The 12109-nt window shown below is 46.5% G+C and overlaps 1 protein-coding gene across 5 annotated transcripts in view; it reads left to right on the forward strand.

Moving 5' to 3' along the window:
- Positions 1-670: 670 nt before the first annotated feature.
- The window catches only part of LOC136621307 (SRSF protein kinase 3-like), a 32594-nt gene continuing 21155 nt past the window's right edge, over positions 671-12109 (forward strand). For 2 of the 5 annotated variants that reach the window (XM_066596727.1, XM_066596722.1), the window contains exon 1: positions 671-985. The gene's annotated coding sequence lies outside the window, so the exon portion shown is untranslated. The remainder of the gene's footprint in view (positions 986-12109) is intronic. The other 3 variants (XM_066596723.1, XM_066596724.1, XM_066596726.1) reach the window with 3 other exon arrangements.

The raw sequence follows: 12109 nt of genomic DNA on the forward strand, positions 1-12109 counted from the left end.
GAGTATAATGGGGTCTGCCCATTTTCCATCAAGCTGCCCTGCTTTGGGGCAGAAGAAAAAGTACTGTGTGGTATTTGCAGCCAGATCTGCAACGGAACGTCCAGCCGGAGGTTGATTAGCACATAATGAAGTTGTGCATTGTATTTGGTCATACAGCCTCATTAATTATTGAGTGTACTTGATATTTTCCACAAAGTGCTTCTGTTATTATTTTTTGCTAAATACAAAGTATTATTGGTTTTTTTTCTTGTGAATAGAGTATTAATAATCCTAGGATTTTAGTTAGCCATAGCAAGTGATAGGCAGATCTAGAGTAAAAGTTGAATTGCTTACTCGTTAGTATTCCATTCTTCATTTGCATTATGTTGTAAAATAAACATTGCACATTTTTGTGACTCCTTCTGCTGCATTGTATCATGAATCTGTGTCGCGATACCAACTAACCACGACACCTTCATAAGGATACGGTAACCATGCTAGTATTGATATAGTATAGCAACATAAGGAATATCTGAAAGGGTTAAGCAGGTGCACTTTTAAGCAGACAGTAACCTGATCATTCCCCAGCTGTCCTAGTTTTTGACACCCCCCCCCCCCCTTCCCCTCAAGTTTTCCTACCAATGGACTTTCTAAAGGACCTAACATGATTTGAAACTGATCCCACCTCTCTTTCCTTGCCGCATTCTTCCTCGGCTTTGGAGGAAGTCCCTGTCACTAGCCTTTGATGAACCCAGTGGTCTCTTAATTCCAGCTTTGCCTTTTGCTCCTACAATCCGGGGTATATTCTGCACTCCCAGACTTTGCAAATCAAAGGCACCAGCAGCAATAAGGAACATTCCTACTGGGCCCAAGGAGCCGGGTCTCATCCTCATAATCTGCTAATTGTGAGTCCGCAGTACTGAAGGTGAAGGGTTATAGGATTTCTCAGCAGCTGCACCTGTCGGAAGACAAAGTACGGTACTTATAGAAGTTTTTTGGGGGCGAGGTAAATGTCTCATGCATAATGTGTGCTTTGATAGTTCTAGCCTCTGGAAACAGGGGATCGATGATGGGAATTTCAGATATCAGACATTTTTGGCATATTCAATGTTTCCCTCTGAGAATTCTGCTGATAGATTGTCATAATGATTGCTTATATGGGGTTTAGCCATAATCCTGCTCCAATGCTATATCTCGGTACTGGTGTCCTATATTTATGTTACAATAGCGTACTTGAATAGGAAGGCATGGATGCACTACAGAATGGTATGGCGCATGGGACCCCGGGGCCCCAGGACATGGATCTGAATTTGGTGTCGTGGCTCTGTAAGAGAGAGTAAAACCCAATTGCAAAATTGAAGAGTAGCATGTGAGTAGCATCCGCTTTTTGCATCTCTCTAAGTCCTGTGGGACCGCTGCTATGACTGATGTAAGGAAAGCGTACTGGAAGTGGTCCCCATCTGCTACGATAGATCATCCAGGACGTCATACACCGTCTTAAGCAGACTCAGGTACCGATCCACAATGAGAGTCCCTGGAATGAACACTGGTCCGATGACGGCTCCGTAGCTGTATTGTAACAGGAGATCACTTCCAGTACGCTTTCTTTACTTCAGTCATAGCGGTGGTCCCACAGGACTCAGATAAGGGAGATGGAATAAATCCTCCACAGTGCCACCTATTGAAAGGCAGCATTCCTTCGAGTCAAAGTGGGACTTTTTATACAAGTCTTGTTACAATGACTGGGAATCAAAAGCAAAGCCAGACTCCATGTACATACAGCTGTTTCCGGGTTATTGGCCCATCATCAGTGTACAGTAGGAGTCTGGCTTTTGCTAGTGAGAGGCCTGGGACAGGGGTCAGAAACGCTCTTTTCTCCTTAGGGAGAGCAACTATATACTATACACTAAGTGAGGAGACTCAAATGGCCACGCACGCTCCTCTGGGTAATATGCAAATAAGGGAGATGGAATAAATCCTCCACAGTGCCACCTATTGAAAGGCAGCATTCCTTCGAGTCAAAGTGGGACTTTTTATACTTTTTATACTTTTTATAATATTTGCATATTACCCAGAGGAGCGTGCGTGGCCATTTGAGTCTCCTCACTTAGTGTATAGTATATAGTTGCTCTCCCTAAGGAGAAAAGAGCGTTTCTGACAGGACTCAGAGTGATGTGGAAGGTGGATTTCTGCTTCTCAAATGCTACTCTTCAACTTTGCAATTCGGCTTAACTCTCTTTTACATGGGCCACAACACCAAATTGAAATCTGTGTTCCACGGCCCCAGGGGCCCGTACCATCATATAGTACATCCCTGCCTTCCTATTGAAGTACACTATTGTTATTTGACTATAGAACACAAAAACGGAGATATAGTGCTGGAGCAGGATTTTTGACTACATCCTGTATTTTGCAATCTTCATTTCATGTTAAAGCAGCCACTGGGATCTTAATGGCTACTAACTGTGGGTCTAGATATGTTGGTTTATCATTGTATATACACTCTTTAAAAAAAATCAGGCACCTAGAAGGAGTTGTGGTTTGGCTGCAAGACTCAGCATGCAGTTACATCTCAGGCAGACATGCAAATGATTCAAGTTGTGGTGTGATTAGATGAACGGTCTTGTCATCTGAGGCCCTAAAAGTAGTTCTAACCTTGGCCTATAAGAAGGTTCGTTACATCTCCTACTGACACTTATGCGTTCTGTTACATCTAGTTCACACAGAAACTAAAGCACTCAAACAGAACTCGCACGCATACATAACCCAACAACTGGCAAACACCCAAAACACTTACCTAGCATACCTGCATGCATAAACAGATGGAATTGCTACAGTACATAAGCGATATTGGTTCGAATTTTGGCTAACATACTAAGCCCATGACAAGGGTCCTCGTTGTCTTGTGCGTCCCTACTCTCAGAAGATAACCTCCCCATGAATCTTGTCTGCAAGCGGGGCAATCGTCCCAATAGGGACGACCCCACACTGGAACCTAAGGACCTAGCTCGCCCTAGTGAACAGGACAGAATTCACTCTAACACACAACAAAATGCATACCACAGAGAACAGGACTGTTCATACCACATGTCCAGCCACCTGCACAGACACACAGAACATAACACTGTTCACACCTACACAACAACATCCATTACTGCAAACACCAGGGTGTAGGGAAACCATCATTCTCTATCCAGAGGGGCTGGTATTTATGTGCAGCAGACCAGGGAGATTGGCTGGCTGGAGAAATCCACAGCCAGCTCAAACATTTAACAACTGTGGAAGTGTGCTCCTGGAACCTCATAGAACTCTAGGTACCAGGAGCAAAACCTAACATCTCTCAGAGGCTCCTTGTGTGTAGTGACCTCTTTTTCTGCTTGTGTAGAGCTTGTTGACCACTAGACGCCTCTACAACACCATCCAAGAGATTTCACCCAGTTAACAGAGTCTGAGAGGGGCACATTATTGGGATGTGAGAAGCTGGATGGTCATATCGACGAATTGCCGCCACCTGGGCCGTTCTGACCAGACTGGTAGAAGGTGTTGGGATCAGTGGATGTGTAAGGGCACACACAAAAGGCGACTGGGCTCAGGATGTCCTCGACAGACTGCCAGTAGAGAGGATCATCTGATCATCCTACAAGCACAAGCAGCTCCACTTGTTTCATTGTCCTCCCTCCAGAGACAGGTGGCACCATCATTACACTCCTGTGTCTGTCTGAACCATTTCCAGGCACTTGGCTGAAGGACATTTGGTCTCACGGCGCCCATTACGTGTACTGACTTTGACACCCACCCATCGTCACCTCAATTTGCAGTGGTGTTGTGAACTACGAAACTGGACTGCTACAGAGTGGAACCGGGTTGTCTTCAACAACGAGTCCAGGTTTAGTTTGGGCACTGATGACGGTGATGTTCATGTCTGAACCTCAGAGTGAGCGGCTCAATTCTGCCTTTGCTGTGGAGTAGCACACTGCCCCCTGCTGGAGTGATGGTCTGGGGGGCATTATATATGACAGTCGGTCACCCCTAGTAGCGGTACGAGGGGGCGCATTATTGAAATGTGAAAAGCTGGACGGTTGCATCAACAAATTGCCCCCCACCTGGGCCGTTCTGTCCAGAATATTAGCAGGTGTTGGGACGAGTGGATGCATGAGGGCACGCTTGCAAGACAACTGGGCTCAGGAGCCCTCGACAGACCACCAGTAGAGAAGATGGTCTGATAGTCTGACAAGCATGAGCAGCTCCAACTGTTTTGTTATCCGCCATCCAGAGACAGGTGGCACTATTGTTACACCCCTGTATCTGGCAGAACCATTTCCAAGCACTTGGCTAAAGTACATTTGGTCTCGCAGCGCCCATTACGTGACTTCAACACCCACCGTGGTATAAGTACAATAGCAGCTCTTTGATATGTTCAGGACATCCTGCAGCCATATGCGTTTCTCTAATAGCAGCTTCCAAGAGGCATCTTCCAGCAGGCTAATGCTCGGCCGCACACACAAGGGGGTCACAGGAATGTCTCGACAACATTACCACACGTCTGTGGCTACCCGGTCACCAGATTTATCACCAATAGAACATGTACCAGACCTTCTGGGACACCAACTTCGACAGCCTATGACTTTCCATGATTTAGAGACTCAGTTACAGCAAATGTTGAGCAATATGCCACAGGGTACCATACAGAACCTGTATGCCTACATGCCCACCCATAACACATCTTGTATCCAAGTTGGAGGCAGTACAACAGAGTACTAGAGCCTCCATGCTCACCTGTATCACATCTTGTATACAAGCTAGAGGTGGTACAACAGGGTACTAGAGCCTCCATGCTCACCCATATCACATCTTGTATCCAAGCTAGAGGCGGTACAACAGGGTACTAGAGCCTCTATGCCCACCCATATCACATCTTGTATCCAAGCTAGAGGTGGTACAACAGGGTACCAGAGCCTCCATGCCCACCCATATCACATGTTGTATCCAAGCTAGAGACGGTACAAAAGGGTACCAGAGCCTCCATGCCCACCCATATCACATCTTGTATCCAAGCTAGAGGCGATACAACAGGGTACTAAAGCCTCCATGCTCGCCCATATCAAATTTTGTATACAAGCAAGAGACGGTACAACAGGGTACCAGAGCCTCCTATCAAGGGGTCAGTTTTCTGCAATAAATGATCCTTTTGCTCTGATATTGTAATCACTTACTTATAACAACGTTACAATCACAGAGAAAGTTTCATACTCCTCCAGCACTGACACGCGTAGCCATAGTCGCTGACACACGGCCGTTCACCAAGTTAGTGATGAATACCGACAGGGGCCGCGGCTCCCCTGCCGGTATTCACCAAGCCACGCTAATAGCAGCGCTGATCCGGTACACATCATGATGTCAGTGTGCAGCCGGAATTCTCCTCCCCCCTCCCCTGACGTCTCCTAGTACTTGGTTCCGCGAGAGCAGGGGGAGGAGGCGTCTGGCAGCACACTGACGTCACAGTGTGTGCCGGAGATCATCGCTGCTAGCGGCGCGCCGGGCAGAGGAGGAGCAGAGCTTCCACGAGGTGGAGGGGGTAGGTATACGGGTCTCGGGGGGCACTGTCACTGCTGGGGGCCGCTGTGGGGGGCACTGTCACTGCTGGGAGCCGCTGTGGGGGGTGGTGTCTTCAATGGAAGCTGTCCATGTGGAGTCCACACTAAAATAGAACATGCTGCGATTTTCCCTCTGATCGCGGAAATCGCAAGTTTCCACGAGTGTGCAGGAAGAAGCGCTTTTACATAGCATGTTACGAATGGCATTTACTGTGGACGCCGACTGCAAATTCCGCAATGCAAATCCGTTCGTGTGCAGGCAGCCTAACAAGTGGTTTCTCTAAATTCACCACAGAGTTCTTGTCTGTTTTTTTTGCTTTTTTTTTTCTCCGAACAACTGAAAATGTGAAAATCTGGTAAATAAAACTGCAATGCAGGTTGAATAATTTGGATTGCAGCTGTATGCATGCCACTGCGTGCCGTAAAATGAATCTTCACCTTTTTAAGGACTAATGCCCACTGCTGTATGTGTAAAATGCTGCAGGTCCCCCCTCAACATTTACACATTTTGCAGCCGTATGCTCTGCCGGCCAAGACCGCGTATTCCAGCGTATCAGACGCACACGAACATGTGCAGTGGGATTTTTTTTAAGTGTTCTTTTTAAACAGAGTGGGCATGTATCATGTACGTTCAGCTTACCATACACAGCCCATATAAATGTATAGGGATCATGCTGTATGCTACGCAGAGATATAGGGCATGCTGCAATTTATTTCTCTTGTACATCGATACACAGTGTTTACACCCTGTTGTACATGGATCAATGAAAGTCCATTGACTTTCATGGACTCCATTTATCACGTATTGATATCCCTGAAGCATAAGGGCCCTTTCACACGGGCGGGATATTTCCATATTCTGCAGCTAAATCTGCTGCTGTGCATTTCCACTCCCATTACCTTCATGTATAAAAGGGGATTTTGGTGCAGAATTTCCTCTGTTTTTAGCTATAGAATGCGGAAATACTTCCACCTTGTTTAAGGGCTCTAAGTGACTTAGCGCCCTTTAACGCGAGCCGATAAATCGTTCTAATTATCAAGCGGGAATCTGGAAAATTATCATTCAGTGTAAATGCATGAATGACTGAATGACAAGCGAGAATTTGTTCACTTCTCAGTAGTCGTTCAGTCTCTGTATGAAGAAAACTAAAGACGGATCGGATAAACAGGCAGTTATCACTTATGAATGACTGCCTGTTTATTGTGAATGGAGGCGGGCAGCTGGAATGATCTCCGGTCTGCTCCGCTTCTATTCACTGAGTGATGATCGTTCCTGTGCCCAAGAATGATCATCGCTGTGACGACCTGTTGGGCATCTGCACCTGACAGGTTGTCCCATGTAAAAGGGCCCTTCAGGTTATTCGTTGATGCTTAAGTGTTCCCTTCATGCAATTCACTTCCATTCACTTGAATGGGACTGAGCTGCAGAATGGTCATGTGATCACTGAACTTGATATCGGAGGCCGAAGAAGAGGCTGCAGCACTTGCCCAAGTGCCTATCTTAAGGACAGGTCATGAACTTTTTAGCTGCGGTTAGCTCTTATCTCACCTTCCACAGTACTTCTTGATGGTTTTGTTCTGGACCTTCCAGGAAAATCTGAGCTTTGGTGTTCTGAGCAATAATAATTACCCTTCTTGGAATTTTATGGAATCAATCAACATTTCCAAGTTGTTGTTATACTTGGGTTACACGGCCGTGTGCACATAACATCCGAGTGCCAAATTCTGAACTGTCACCAGCAAACGTCAGCGACCTTAACTACTGACAAAATAACAGAGGGCGTCCAACAAACCAATGTCAGCATGTCCGTGTGCGTTACTGCGAGGAACAGTAACATGACTACCTAGATGTAGCAGAGCTGGGTTTCTGTAGCTAAATGCACGGCATGATCTTATCACGTTTTACAAAAGTGAGGGGCCGGCTTCACACAAGCGTATGCTTTTTTGCACCTGCATCGGCGTATATTTTGCTGGGTTTTGCGCATGTGTATTACGCACCCCCTAGCGTATTGCGTAGACATTTGCGCATCCACATTGACCTCTATTGAGACTTTCGTTGCGCAAATGCGCTGGTAAATGTAGCATGCTGTGTATTTTTTTTTATGAGAGCTAAATGTGTAGAAAATATATATGCATGTGATCAAACCCGTTAAAATCAATGGATTCTATTCTATGTCCACGGGTCATCCGCAGTTCAATATGCCCATAGACATTCATTGGGGAGCTGCTGGGAATTAAATACCTGCAGATGTCATTTTCTCCCAGCGTGTGGAAAAATAACGCAGCATGCTCCATTTTCTACGGTTTCCCTGCACTTGACTTCAATGGAAGCCGTCAGATCCGCGGCACCAACGCTGCTGACACTGCATCCGTGCTGCAGATCCGCGGGTAAGTAAGAGATTTTTTTTCAAAAACCACGGCTTGCAGAGCGCCTCCTCCGTGCAGAAGGAAGAAGATTCGGCCGCGATGGAAAAGACCCACATGGCAGCCGGACAAGTGAGTAAATATCTTTTAAGGCCTCATGGCTGCGGGCACGGCTGGAATCCTCTGCGGGATTCTGCACTGGGAATCCATGCGTGCCCGTGGACATGAGGCCTTATGCGTACAATTACACCCTTGTGAACCCGGCCTTAAAGGGGTTGTCCCGAGGCAGCAAGTGGGTCTATACACTTCTGCATGGCCATAATAATGCACTTTGTAATGTACATTGTGCATTAATTATGAGCCATACAGAAGTTATAAAAAGTTTTATACTTACCTGCTCCGTTGCTGGCGTCCTCGTCTCCATGGTGCCGACTAATTTTCGCCCTCCGATGGCCAAATTAGCCGCGCTTGCGCAGTCCGGGTCTTCTTCTTTTCTGAATGGGGCTCCGTGTAGCTCCGTGTAGCTCCGCCCCGTCACGTGCCGATTCCAGCCAATCAGGAGGCTGGAATCGGCAATGGACCGCACAGAAGCCCTGCGGTCCATGAAGACAGAGGATCCCGGCGGCCATCTTCAGCAGGTGAGTATGAAGACGCCGGACCGCCGGGATTCAGGTAAGCGCTGTGCGGGTGGTTTTTTTAACCCCTGCATCGGGGTTGTCTCGCGCCGAACGGGGGGGGGGTTTAAAAAAAAAAAAAACGTTTCGGCGCGGGACAACCCCTTTAAAGGACAACTTCAGCTCTGCTACATCTGTGTCTGTTTCATTGATTTAAAGCAACCCTTCAAGCCTGGAGAAACCAAGATGGTTACACCAGCTTCTATGACTACCTGATGCATACTGTACATTAGTATGTGTCTAAGACACTCCACCTGCTTTGATTAACCAGTGCCGTCCATATGAGCAGTGCTGCCAGTCAGATCTTAGACTACCAATGCATGCACACTGTGCATCAGGTAGTCAGAGAAGCGGTTCGGCCATCTTTGTTTCTCCAGGCCCGCAGGGTCACTTTAATCATTTGAACTCACTTGTGGAAAGTTGCCATGTGTCTCTAAAGCTGGCTGTTTAAAGAGCATTTCCCAACTCACTACTTGTATCATATATTTCCAACACTTTGTTGCACTTGAAAATGCTATAAAATGTCAGCAAATGTGGTTCCAAGTAAGCTTAGCAGCGCTCAATGCCAAGCAGCAGCTGCAACAGCAAATACAATATAAGAGTGTAGAAAAAGAGAGGTAAAAACATGAACTCAAAATAAAATATTAACCTTAATTATTAAAAGGGTTATTACGCTCTAAAAGATTGATGATGACCTATCCCCGGGATAGGTTATCAATAGTTGATCGTGAGGGGTCTGAGTTCTGGGATATATCTCGGGCCGCTGTCACAGTATACAGAACAGAAAGCAGATAGCTCCATACATTGTGCAGTGGCTTTACATGGTATTGCAGTCACAGCTCCCACTGAAGTGAATGGGAATGGTGCCTGCAATATGGTGGTGGGCACTACACAATGTTTAGAGCTTCCTGCCTCGGACCCTCCGTCAATCAACTATTGAATCTATACTGCCAATCTTCCCAAACCCCTTTATGACCACATCTTAAATATAAGGTAAAGTATGAAGAAATATCAAAGGTCTGTAGGTAGACAGGGCCAGTAGCAACAAGCAAAGTAGGACCTTCCTCTGCTTGCTTGCCAGTTTTACACGTTCTTTTTCTCAGAATTTGAATCCACATAATAGTGCCATATAGTGCCAAAAGAGGGGCCAAATAATAAGCACTATTCCAATCATAGTCTCTTAAAGAGTCTGTAATACTGCCACATACACTGAATGAGCAGCACTTTTTTAGGGACCCCCAGAATTGCAGCAATTGTGTTGTGGTGTAGAATCCATTAGGTAATAAGCACCATAAGTCCATATGGGTGCGTCAGGTACTGCAACTCAGTCTATTCAAGTAAGTAGAGGTGAGCTCCAGTGCCAGAGACTACAGTATGGATACATTTGTCGCTATGCTGATACTGCAGTGAAGAGGGACCCCCAGCGATCACACATAGATAGCCTGTCCATAGAATAGGCCATTAAGGTAAAACCCGGAAACCCCTTTAAATCTCTGTTTTCTGCTCATGATATATCATCAATTAACTGTCTGTAACGCAGTGTGACAGTAATGGGGGATCAGATGTTCTCATTTTGCCACGTTAAGTCTCTACAATGTAACTCTACCCGCCAGCCTCTAAGCCTTGGCACATACTTGTATTAAACAAGACTGTTCTACATCATAGGTGGATTTGCAGGATACTAGACAGCCTCACTGATCTGTCTGGATTACATGTAATATTCGCTGATTAACCCCACAGAATGCAGGCAGCTTTAAGCAATTTAAAGATAATACCGCAATCTGCGCTGTCCTATCTTGTAACATATGGATAGAGATTTAAAGGGATACGATGAGGTCTGACACTGACTATACCTCTTCGCAATGCACTCCAGACTTCACTGGAATTTTTCTAATATTTGTTGTACTAGTCAGATAGGAATACTCTTCTACTCATCCACATCATATTCTGCCCACTGAGGGAAGTAATATTATATTAATGGGATTTGGACAATCACTTTTGATTAAAGGGTCACCCTATGATAAGGTGATCACTATGCATTCTGCTATAATCTGTGCTATAGTTCAGCAATCAACTATAATCCGTGGGGAAAACTGGTAGCAAGTGTTTAATTCCTCTACAGCACCCCCACAGTAGACATGAAGTATTACACAGTTTCCATTTAAATCAATAGGTCGTCTATGGAACAGATCCTCCAATTTAGAGATTCTCTTTGTAACCATCGTCTGTTCTGGCTAACATATGAGAGCCCTGACTACCATCTGTTAATTTAAAATTTCTTAATAGAGTATTTGAAAATAAGTTTTCTAAACTAGACATCCCCTTTAAAGGGGTATTCTGGGCATTTAACCCCTTTCAATATTGATGACATACCCTCAGGTGACTAGCAGGGGTCTACCACTCAGGATGTAGAGGGAAGACATCTTTTTCTGTCTTGCCCCCTTTATGGATCTTTAGTGTTAAGGCTTTATTCCCATGAGCACATATTGGCCGCCGTTTTCACCGTTTATACGCTACGATGGGAGAGGAAAATCTGTTGAACGGGTGCACAAATCAAACGTTTGTGCGCCCGTTCAGATGGTCTGGTGAGCCCGGCGCAAATGCGCCGATCTCACCAGGCTATTTCCATTTCCCCTCCCTTCCCATCGCAGGCTCACCTCTGTTCCTCCCTGCTCGTTCTGTGCACTGGGAGGGGGCGGGTTGGGGGTGGAGCCACCAATGGTCTGCCCCGCCTCCTCCCATTGATGGCTATATGCAAGGGGTGGGATGGAGGCAGAGCAAAGCGCCGGTGTGCCCCGCCTCCTCCCATTGATGGCTATGGACAAGGTGCGGGAAGAATGTGGACACTTAGCTCCGCCCACATCCCACCCCTTGTCCATAGCCATCAATGAGAGGAGGTGAGGCAGACCAGCGGATGGCTCCGCCCTCATCCCGCCCCCTCCCAGTGCACAGAACGAGCAGGGAGGAACCGAGGTGAGCCTGCAGGGGGGGTCGAAAACAGAGGGAGGGAGTTTAGCAGCCACGCTGCTAAACTCCCTCCCACCTATGGCCTCTGCCATGGGCTCCCATAGGAGCCCATGCATCGGCTGACGTATTCCAGGACTATGTTTTGGGCCCGACGTAAAAACGCCAGGTGCTATATTGGCTTTGCTGGGTGTTTTTATGTCTCATAAATATGCCCATGTGATCTGATGCATTGGAATCCAAAATGGCCGGCCGATATGTGCTCGTGGGAAAGAGCCCTAAGGCAGCAGAAATGCTGTCCTAAGCTATCGCTCATGACCTGAAGGTTGCAGGTTCAATTCCCATGTGGTTCAGGTAGCCGGCTCAAGGTTGACTCAGCCTTCCATCCTTCCGAGGTCGGTAAAATGAGTACTAAGGTTGCTCGGGGTGTAAAAAGATGACTGGGAAAGGCAATGGCAAACCACCCCACCAAAACAGTATGCCTAGAAAATTTTACGATGTGACATAACCTAAGGAGTCAGTCATGACTCGGTG

This window comes from Eleutherodactylus coqui, chromosome 3 (assembly GCF_035609145.1).
Source record: "Eleutherodactylus coqui strain aEleCoq1 chromosome 3, aEleCoq1.hap1, whole genome shotgun sequence".
NCBI classification, from domain to species: domain Eukaryota; kingdom Metazoa; phylum Chordata; class Amphibia; order Anura; family Eleutherodactylidae; genus Eleutherodactylus; species Eleutherodactylus coqui.